The sequence below is a fragment of the Sciurus carolinensis genome, chromosome 1 (genome assembly GCF_902686445.1).
Source record: "Sciurus carolinensis chromosome 1, mSciCar1.2, whole genome shotgun sequence".
NCBI lineage: Eukaryota > Metazoa > Chordata > Mammalia > Rodentia > Sciuridae > Sciurus > Sciurus carolinensis.
The window spans coordinates 4,754,679-4,766,291 of record NC_062213.1 but is presented as its reverse complement, the minus strand read 5'-3'; positions in this window follow the sequence as shown (position 1 = coordinate 4,766,291).

The following is an 11,613-nucleotide window of genomic DNA, read 5'->3' as shown; positions in this document are numbered from 1 at the left end:
ATGGGCATCGACAGGGAGACACGAGACCCAGCATGTGCCTCCCTAGACCAGGATGCCATATGAACGGGTGGGACAGATTCGTTTCCATGTGTTCCTGGTAGGCTAGCGTGAAGCTCATGGGGGCCACAGTCATGGGCAGGATCCTCACTTTTTCCCTCCTGGAACCACCTCAGACCCTCTGAAGGACCTGGAAGAATCCTGCTCTGGCTGAGGAAGGGAAGAGCACTCATGAATCCTGCCCAGACCCATCCCTTATGAAATCACAAGGCTTCGTTGGCAGAGGTGAAGATGCCATGGAGGGAAGGTGAAATTCCTTCCCAGCTGGCACAGGGGAAGCCCTCCAGCCCCTCCTCCTTGTCTCATCCAGGACAAATTCTGAAAGCCCTAGTGAACGGGAAAGGGGTTAAAGACCACAGGTAAGCACCCGGTCCCTGAGGGAAGGACAGGAAAGTATGGAGAGCACAGGGAGACACAGGCCCATATGCACTCCAGAACCTGAGCCCTCGGCAGAAGAGAGGATGACTGAGCGCAGCAGGAGGAACGTGAAGCCCTGCACCCCTGACGGGCCACCTGTTCTGGAACATTCTCGACCTTTAATCATTCAATTGTTCCTTAGACCTTATTCTCCCTAGTTTTCCAAATGCCTGTGTTATACCACTTTGTATTGCCCCAGAGTTCTCAAATGTACTATGATCTAATGATTGTTTTAAAATTATTTTTCTTTGCATTTTGCTTTGAGTAATATGACTTCGTTTATTAAATCTTTGCTCAGCTGTACCGAGGCTACTAATTAGCCTGCTGAAGACATTCTTCATCTCTATTAGTGTTTTCTAGAAACTTGATTCTCTCAGTTGCCTCTTTGGCATTACCCATCTTGTCTTGCATGCTGTCTACATTTCTATTATAGCTTTTAACAAATCCATGATTTTAAATTTTTTTGATAATTCCAAAGTCTGTCACATCTGAGTCTAATTTTCCTTGTCTTTTGGCATGCCTAGCACATCTTTTAAACATCCTTATTACATAGATAATAGATACTGAATTCAATAAGACTTTTTTGTGACTATCGTGCTAACCTTTTGGAAGCTGGGCTTGCTTTATGTGCTTATGTTGGTGGGCACCAGGGCTTCTAAGTCCACTAAATATTTTTCCCCTTGCCTCTTGTCGGGTTTCCCCAGATATTGCTGCTCAGTCATCCTCTTCCACCAAAGTCTCATGTTCTGGAGTGCGGGGTGCGCCTGTGCCTCTGTGTGCTCTCCCCACATTCCTATCCTTCCTTTAGGGATGGGGTGCTTTCTCTTAGTCATTAGCCTCTTTGCCATTCTCAGAAAATGCCAAATGAGATAAAAAACCAAGCAAGCAAGCTTAAAATGCACAAAAATACAATCTTCAAACAAAAGCAAACCGTACCACAAAAGTGGGGGGTGGGCAGTATTTATCATGCAGAAAAGGAAGCCTCAAGGGACATCTTGAATACTTAAGTTTGGGGTAATTGTGTTTTCATTTTAACTTAATAGATGTAGCAAAAGTAGTAGCTAAGTAGAGGTTGATAGCATTGAAATGTATGTTAGAAAAGATCTAAAATCAGTAACCTAAGTTTATACCTTTTTAGAAAATTAGGAAAAGTAGAATTCTTTATTCTTTAAGTAGAATAAAGGAAGCAGTAAAAGAAATATAGCAAAAACAAGATTGAAATAGAAAGCAGTAAAGAGTGAAAAGTAGATTCATTAAAATCAATAAAATTGATTTTTCTGGTTATAGTTTTATCAAAAAGATACAAATTACCACTATCAGCAATCAGAGGACATTGCTGCTGATCCTGTGAGATCAAAAGGATGAGAAAACAAGATGAAAAATCCGTGCACGTAAATTTGATGCCTTTAGAAATAGACCAGTTCCTTGGATGAAACAATCTAGTTCATTCGAGGAGAGAACCTGAATAATCTTACATCTATTGAAGAAATTGAATTAGTAAAATTCTTCCAAAAAATAACAAGCTCAGAGGAAGGCCTATGGACTCAATATCTATGGATCCTACCAGACATTTCAGGAAAAAAATGAAACATTCTGCACAAATCTCTTCTTGAGATTAAGTTATCTGGGAATATTCCCTCCTCTAATGAGTCCAGAATTACCCCAAAGCAAAAATCACACAAGACATTTCAAACTATAGACCATTCTCTCCTGAACAAAATTTGTTTTTAAATTATAGCAAATAGTCTAGCAACATAAAAATGATATCTCAATGCTCAGTATTTTTCAGCTTCGAAATAAAAATTTACACAAAATCTGAATACACAGTAACTGTTCATAATTGACTATAATTAGGAACAACATGAGTATCCTTCAAGTGACTGGATAAACCACAGTGCACTCAAAATGGAAGGAATGTTACTCAGCAATAAAAAGGAAGCAACTTCCACCCAACTCAGCAGACAGATCCAAGCACAAGATGCCCAACGCCATGGGCCACTCACGAAAAGAGTTCGTTCAGTCAAACCACAGGGGCAGAGAGATGGCCCGGTGGTTGCACCAGCTTGAGTAGGGGCAAGTCTGAACATTACAGATGGCGGAACTTTTCTGTCTTGATTCTTAGTCGGAGATCATACAAGTGTTACATTTGCCAAACCTTCAACTGTTGAGTAGAATAAGTCAACATTACCGTGACTTTTGGGGCTCTACCTAGTACCCTATGAAGCTCTCAGACGTGAGTCTGGTGGGAAAGAACTGGGAAAGGAACCTGGTTCTGAGCCCTTTGCCAGTCTAGCCTGCACTCCTTGCGCTACATAGAGTGAGCATGAAGTGTCAGCAGAACCAACGCCATCAAGGCACCCTCGATGGGAGGAGTGACGTGGTGAGAAGACAGCTGCCATTCCTCCTCCGGGAAGCCGTGAGGAGAGCAAAGCCGCGCTCTCCAGCAAACCCAGCCGTCCGGGGCGAGGACGGGGTCAAGGCCAGGCTGTGTATGTGAGTATCTGCACCTGGCTTGGCCACGCCAGCAAAACAGTAATCTGGTTTTCCTTCCCACAACCATTCTTTTATTCTTTTTTAAAAATTCACTTGAATTTTTCTCACTGTTTGGCAGAGTTTAGGGTCATTATTTTATATTAAACAGAGGAACACGAGAAAGAACTGGGCTCACAGTTCTGCATAAAATGAAAGGTAATTTTAAAAAATGCTAATAGAGGACACACTGTGCCGTGGGAGTGTGGAGTAATTGGCACATCGAAGGCTTTGGAGAGCCTGGCAGGGTCTGAATGCGAGCAGCGTCGCTACCAGCCGGGCGGCGTGGCCTGGTTATGCAACGCCTGGGAGCCGTGCCTTTCTGATCCCGAGCAGCCTACCTCACAGCGCTGTGGTGAGAATTAAATAAAATGAGGTTCAGGAAGCATGTCGCCATACAGCGGGCCGGGCGCTTCGCCGCCATTATCATCATCATTACTGTCGTAACTGGCCATCATGATCATTATTTCTCACCTCCAATGTGATGGTGCTGCAGCGATTTTCCAGAGCAGCCTACGCCTCTGCAGCGCAGGGCCAGGGAGGCCACCCTCAGGAGGAACCCAAGTCCTCCAACGATTGTTCTCGAGCACTTGGTCTGCTGTTGCTGGGACTTGCAGGGACCTTTCAGACATTCTTGCAGTGAAATCCATCTTCCGTGAGCAGTTCCATGACGTTTGACCTCAGGTCGTGTTTGGCATTGCTCCCTGGCTCAGGACTCCGGGTACTCAGCAGGCCGGGAGCAGCAGGGTGAGCCCCTGGGAAGCACTTGCCCTGGAGCTGGGCTTGGGTTTCAGCCCCGCCCAGCATGTCCCGGCTAGGGCAAGTTCCCAGACCGTCATGACCTTGGTTGCCTCGCCTGTAAAATGGGAATAACCCTTCATGCAACACCCCGGGCTTTAATAGCCACCAGGTCGTTGTTTTTAAAAACTGTTTCGGTATCTTTCAGTAACACATCATTTTCACATCAGGAAGTATTTTCTAATACAAAATTCTACCCCAGAATCCATCTTTCACTCCCTATTCAACAAAAATTTCTGAGCTCTTACCAGGGAAATGAAGGCAAGGAGACCAAACCCCTGCTTTCATGAAATTCATAGAATTGTATGGGGTGAAAAGTTTCTTTAAAAAATGGACCCTCCACAAAGATAAGAGTCATGCAGTGTGACTCAGCAGGCTGAGGGTTTGGAGACTGAGCACAGAGGGAACAGGGTACTTGGACAAGATCAGAACACTTAGCAGGGTAGGGGTGATGTAGGGGAGGTAGGGGCACTGTCCAGACTGTGAACTCCCCCAGTCTGAGAGCTCTGAATCTCTGAAGACAACTCTGGGGCACCCTTTGAGTAGTCTTGCTTCCAGGTTGTTCCATTTTATAGATGAAACTCATTACAGCAAGCTAAATAACCTTAGTCTTCAAAGACCCCAAAGGAGACAGAGCAGACACAAGTCTGCTTTTCCCCAGATGGGATTGAGTGGCCCCTGTCCTGGTGTGTGGCCAGAGGAGGGTCAGCCCTGTCAGCCCAGTGAACACAGGAGAAGCCCTCTCCTTGGGACAGCTTTCCCCTCCACGCCTGCATAGGAGGGGAAGAGAAGGGAAGAACAAAGCTGCATTTCCAGTGCGTTTTACTAATTAAAAAATATATATATAATTCCTGGGTAGAGAACATAAAAGTAAACTTCAACACGAAAAACTTTGAACAACAAGCAATTAACTAGGTGGCAGCAAAGGGCACTGAGAAAAGATGAATTGCCTGAAATAAATAAGAACTGGGAAGGAAAATGAAAAATGTCCCTGAGGTAAATGGGATACGGCGTAAGCATCGCGAGATAAAGGAGCAATTGCCTTGTGCAAAGACCAAGGGAAGACATCTCCTCTAGCTCAAAGTCACCGAGAGACATTGGTGACTTGCAACTGCTGGTCGACCAGCTGAACCTACTGTGCTAGCACCCACTGTGTGCCCCTCTGACCATCCTTGGCAGGTCTTCCCTGGAAAGGCAGCCTCTCTGCCCTCTGGGCAGGACTGGCTGCTCTGCATCTACAGACAAGGCGCTTGAAGGCAGCCAGCCACTGGTCCCTCACTAGATGGCCTGCAGCTGCAGCCACAGCCATAGCCACATCCAGGTCACTTGCTTGGCCGGAAACACCTATATGTTTGCTGGTTTGATTGAGGCACTTTTGGTTAGAGAAGACACTTGACCAGTATTCCTTAGACACCTGTTTGCTCAGATCCCAATGATCAGAATGCGAAGATCTCCACACTCCATGAGCTCAGAAATGAGCCCCACTGTGCGTCTTTCCAGGATGTGGACACATGCTGCAGTAGGAGATAGCAGAGATGCTATTATAGGGATGCCTGGGTTATATTCCTCACACAGCTGTGAAATCAGGGAGGGCTTCCTGGAAGAGGCAAGAACTGATCTGAATTTGGAAAGGCAGGTGAAAGCCAGTCGGGCAGAGGAATGCCGTGTAGCCATCCTCACCAGAGTTCCTCCTGGGAATCACAGCCACTTCAGGATGGCCCCACTGCCTCAGGAAGAAATGGAGCAGGTGGCATCTGGGGTCAGATCAACATGGACTGGCAGCCACATGGAGGTGTTCAAAGATGTTCCCATTCTGGGTACCAGGGAGTCATGGAAGGATTTGAGGCAGGAGAGGGGCAAGGCATGATCAGAGTGGCATGTTGAAGATGTCATTCTGTGAGTCAGTTTGGAGTGGTCATGTCAAGGCAGGAAGCCTGGAGCACCCTCGGGAGATGTTGAAGGTGGCTTTGTCCCAGGTGTTGGCAGGGGGTGGAGTTGGAGAGACATGGAGGGGTAGATGAATTAAATTGGTATTCCATGGGTCAGGAGGGGTTGAGGGTAGAGAGGAATCCAGAAAGTGTAGAGCCCTATCTAAGACTTGTGCCATGTCTGTGTTTGTATCTAAACTTGAAATAACCACCATTCTCTGCAAGCTGTACAAGGTGTTTGGTAAGTGAAGTCATAGAACTGAGAGTGGGATCTTCTCACCTGATCTCTTTGTCACCATAGCAGGGGCAGCTACACAACTTGAAGGGCCCAATGCAAAGAGAAAATGGGAGCCTTTTGTTTTTAAAAAATAAAAATAAAATAAACAAATAAATAAAACCTGGAAAAAGGTGACAGTAAATCTGGAAATTTGAAGCTATCTTTTTCTCCTGAAGTCCCTTGGCATGTATAGGATTTCTACATGCTACTTAATGTCATTCTCAGTAAAGAAAATAATTAGCATGATTTTTACCTGTCACCTGTATGATGTGAAATGTCATTGTTTTACGTATCAGACTTGTTAGACATGCTGACCATAATTGTTACTGTGGTCACCCTACCAAGCGATAGCACCCAGAGCCTCTTTCCTAACCGACTGTAATGAGGCACCTACTGATCATGCTTTCCTTATCCTGCTCCAGCCCCTGCCAGCCTCTGGTGACTATTCTGAGCTGGTCTTTGTAGCTGGTTTTCTAAGCACATTCCTCTGTACATGGATGCCTGCCCACCAGCTAGGGAAAGCCCGCCTTCCTCCAGTGCCCATTCTCGGTCCTCTGAGGATCTGTTGGCTGTGATGTGAGGGTGAACTTCCAGGCTGTCTATTCCGTGTGTCATCTTGTGCTAATGCCATGTTCTGCTGACTACCGCTTTGTGGCATAACTTAAAATCATAATATAATGCACCTGCTTTGTTCTTTGCGGCTATTCAGGATTTTTTATAGTTCCACACAAATCTTAGGGTCGTTTTTATAGTTGTTGAGAATGTCATTGGTATTTAGTTAGGGATCACACTCTAATAGATGGCTTTGGGTAGTGTGAACAAGAATTGCCACTTTTAAATACAAATATCAGCATTTTACTAATATACAGAATTACCAAGATTGACTTTCAGCTCGTGTGTATAGTTCTTAGGAAAGCATAAAAATACTTGCTATTTTCAATTTCTTCTCTGCACATTTTAAGACCCTCTTTACTAGTTGACTCATAAGGAAAAACTGGAGGAAATCCCACCATGAGTTCTTATCTCCCCCTTTCCTTCCACCTCCCCATTTTCTGTATACGTGGTTAGCTAACGCAGGCAGGTTACATGAGAAATAAAGGATAAAACGGGGTTCCTTGGTTCATGATTCTGAGTGCCATTCTTCTGGCAGTCCAGGTGCGCTCTGGTCCCAGTGGAATGTGTGACATTGTAGAGTTGCCACTGCCCCACTTGCTCTGCCTTTGGACGTTGCTTTCCTGGTGCACACAGCACAGGTCCACAGGGTGTGGGGGGCCCTCTATTGACGGGCAGAGAGCAGTGGACGCAGGTGCCAGGAGTCCCCTCTGCTGACGCACATGCACCGTCCCAGCAGACTTCAGCTACAGCACAAACTCGAGAAAACTTACACGGCCCAGCAGAGCATGGGCTGTTCTAAGCACATGCAAGCCACACGCCACGAAGCCAGCCCTCGGCAGCAGGGAACCGGGCTTCTTGTCATCACCCATGGGATGGCACTGAGGCCAGACCACGCAGCCGGTGAGCAGCAGGTCCCAACGTGGAGCATTCTCCTCCCACCGCAGGCAGTTCCCGTCTTCAGTTCCAGGAGGCCAGAACTATTCTAATAACAGCCTCGGCTGTTGATTGGAAACAACTCGATGCAGATGCTTCTGGGCACGAATTCATTTGATATCTATAAACTGCACCTATTACTCGAGTGTCTTCAAATTGTCAGGGACAGGTCTCTTTTCTTGCTCCAGCCCTGCCTGGAAGGAGCTTTCTCTCCTGAGATTGAGAGTAGGAAAGGTAGCCCTCGTGCCTGGAGCCAGGCAGACAGGACTGGCCCTCCACGTGTAGGCGGATGTCCATCGGCCTTATGTATTTCCCAGGAGCTTCAGAACTTCAGGGATCAGAGGCTTCAAGGCTTGTCTGGATGGCCAGTTGGACACAAGCCAATTATGCATAAGATCCATTTTTATCTTAAACCTTTAATTTTCTCCATTAATGCATCATTTATACACAATTGTGAGGTTCGTTTTGGCATTTTCATAAGTGCATATAACATAATTTGCCCTATTTCAATTCTCAGTACTATCCCTTCTCCCTTTCCCTGGTGGTCATTCTCTATTCTGTTGGTCTATTTTTTAAATTGGTGCATTATAGCTATCCATAAAACTAGAATTCACTGGGACATTCACCATGAACCTAACAACGTGGTTTTCAGTTTCATTTCTGGGATCCTCTCCTTCCCTGGCCCTCGATCCTGTCCTCACCCCACTGCTATCCCTCCTACTTTCATGAGATTCCCTCTTGTAATTCCCCAAACAGACCTTCAGGGTCCTCTGCATCCCCTAGAGCTGTGTTCAGAATCTGGGAGCAACAAGTCCATGTGTTCTGCCTCCACTGGCCCTGTCTTTTCCTGGGTCCCTCCTCAGTCCCCTATTGACCCATCTGTTCACTCAGGCAGGCATTAACCAGCACTTCAGAAGTGCCCAGAGCTCTGCTGGACCTTCCACCCAGGGATGACCCCACACACTGAGCGGGTCTGCTCCTGGCCATCCCCAGGCTGGATCAGGAGGCAGGTAGCAAGTGATACGGTCTGACGGGGCTCGAGGGGAGCAGTGGGTGGGGTCCCGAGGGATGGATGAGGGAGTTCTAGGCAGAGGTGGGACCTCAGCACTGGGCAGAGAAGTGTGGTGAGCACGCGAGTCCTGAGACCGCTAGTGCGTTCCTGGAACTTGATCCTGAATGGTGCTTGGAGGAAAACCACACCTGTGGCCACTGGAAGAAGGGAGGTGGGGAAGGTGCAGGAGGTGGCGGTTCTAGCTGGGTGCCTCCAGCTGCCCAGGTGAGGCAGGCTGAGGTGAACCTTCTGCTCCTGCACAGTCCTCCCTGAGTACCTCCCCAGCCAGGTGGGAGGAGGCAGCAGGACACTTGCCTTGTGACCAGTGCATCACCCCTCGAGGTCCCTGCTCAGCTGAGCCCCCTTCAGATTCTGCTGACTCCTCACTTGTTTTCAAACTCTGTCAGACCATGCTTCAGGGAGCAGTGTTTCCAGGAGGCAGGTTAGGTCCACGTTCTGGGGTTGGGTCACACTATAGAAATGGCAGCGAGGGTCTCTGACCTGGCAAGGGGGCGTACAGCACCTGGCACACTGTGGTAGCATGAGCACTAGGGGGTCCACCCACGGAGAGATGGGAAGGAGCGCAGGGGGAGGGTATGCCCTGCCTGGAGAAGGTCCTAGAAAGGCCTGAGGACGCCTGGGGCTCTTGCTGGAGTGATTGACACACTGACCAGAAAATGGCAGGTTCCTGCCCATTGGTCACCTGCAGAAAGTCAAGCAGGGGAGTCAGTGGGCATTCTTGGCAGCGTTTAACAACGCCCTTGTCACACTGCTGGGAAGCTAGCCTGGCTGATGACCAGTCCTGAGTCACTGTAAGAACCCTGTGTGACCAGTCCAGAAGGTCTTCCTCTGACAACATCCGCCCTGAGGGGGCAGGACTCAGGCCTGAGATTGGCATGGGGGCATCAACTGTGCAGAGGCACTTGGAACCTTGAGTCTCCAGATGCCCTGAACACTCTAAAGCAATGGCCATAAAGCAAAGTGCCTCCTAGGACAACATGGACCCCCAAGAACCCCACTGCTGCCCTGGTCAGCTGAGCAGGCCTCCTGTTCCTTTCTGGGAAGGTGTAGAGTCAACCCGAGATGCAGGAGCCCAGCAAACAGAGGGCGATGACAGAGTAGGAATAATCAAGTCCGGTCCTGCCCAGGGAAGTGCCCATCTCCCCGAAGAGATGGCACTCAGTTGGTCTTAAAGGAAGAGTAAGTGTTGGCTCCAAGGATAAGGAACTGGAGAAGCCATTTCATGGTGAAGGAGAAAGGCAGCTGAAGGGGGGCTGTCGACGAGGCCACAGGGATAAGCAGGAGATCATGAAGTGTCTCCTACCATGGGGAAGGGCTCCCTGTGCACGCCTGAGAAAACGGGTGGTGAGAAGCATCATTCTAAATCACGGGGTAATTAGAATCGCCATGAGAATCTCTGAAAGAGCCCAGGCGGCTTTACGCCTCGGGGCGATTTGGGCACCATCATTATTCTCAGTATAGATAAGATTCTTGTTTATGGAGACTGTCTCTCCAAGAAAAAAGACCCGGAGCTAAATTGATCCAAATCGATCAGGACTTTTCATTAGATAAAATGTTCTAATAGTAAATTATGCTCTTGTTTGAGAGCTAATAGCAAATGTTGGAGATGCAGGGCCATAGATGAGATTTTAATCCACCAAAATTCATATTCTTGTGTTCTAAATGGCATAAAAGTGTCTACATTATACAAAGACCAATGGAGCAAGTCAAAACTGTAGCCATGCACATTAAATTTACTGTCCCAGAATCTTCCTTGTGATTTTTTTCCCATTAAAAAAAACCAAGTCATGGTCTCCTCCCTGTGGCCCGTAAACATCAGAAGCAAGGCTGGTCCTGGAGCTCACAACCCTGCAGCAGCTTCCAGCCCTGCTTCTCCTGTGGACACAGCCCCCAAGTCTGATGGGTTTCCTAGAGTGTCCGTGAAAAGACAGCTTCAGGGGGGAAATGTCAAAAGAAACGCACCTGATGGGATTGTTTAGAGCTGGGCAAGCTGATGCACCGGAAGTTGTTTGGGCTCTGGGCCTCGTAGGCAGTGCGCTCCTCGGAATGTCCTCTCCCCCGCTATTTCTTATTTCACAGCAGACCTGCCCCGGACCTTTTGATAAATAGGCATGGGGGTAGATCAGGTCTTTTCCATTTTTGAAAATCATATCAACTTTTTTAGCCTAAAAGATGCCACCAGGAGTGACAAACCCTGAAAAAACGGTCTAGTTTGTATTCAGTTGTGTCATCTCAAAATCCATCTGTTGAGGTGCCACTCGCGGCATCCCAGGGCACAGCCTCACGTGGAGATAGTGTTGCAGGTAATGGTGTTCAGATGAGGTGGTTCTGGAGAGGATGGGCCCTGACCCGACATGACTGGTGTGGTAAGGAAATCCAGGAATGGAGACAGTCAGAGGGAGACACTGTGGAGACTGGAGATCTAATGCCACGAGGCACAGAACCAGCCGGAGCAGGAGAGGCTGGAGCAACCCCGACCTCGGACTTTGGCTCCAGGACCCTGACACGGTGCATTTGTTTCAACCACTGGGCCTGTGGTGCCACAGCAGCCCAAGTCAACTAACATGTTTTAGAAATGGCAATTAGCTGCTAGTTCAGACCCTGAGCTAAGCCATGTTTAAACCCTGGGCCCAGCACCAATGGATGGTTACATATCAATGTGACAGTCCATTACTTGAACTTTGGCAGCCTGACAGAAAAAAACATTTGGTCAGGTATCACTTAAAAGCCATTTCATTGGAGAGTTTTCACCTGACCACAGGAAATCCTTAGAGCCTATAGTTAGAGACCTCATTCCAGGAAAACTTTGAGGCCTGGCTCTGTCCATGCTCTTTCCACACATAGGAAAGTCAACCCACATGCCAGGGAAGTGAAAGTGGCAAGTCAGTCTTTGCTTCTAGACCTTGCACGTGCTGCAGAGATAATGTTCCATTTGGATGACTCGGAATACATGCCTCTTGAAGCACATGCCTCTGAAGGCTTCCCTC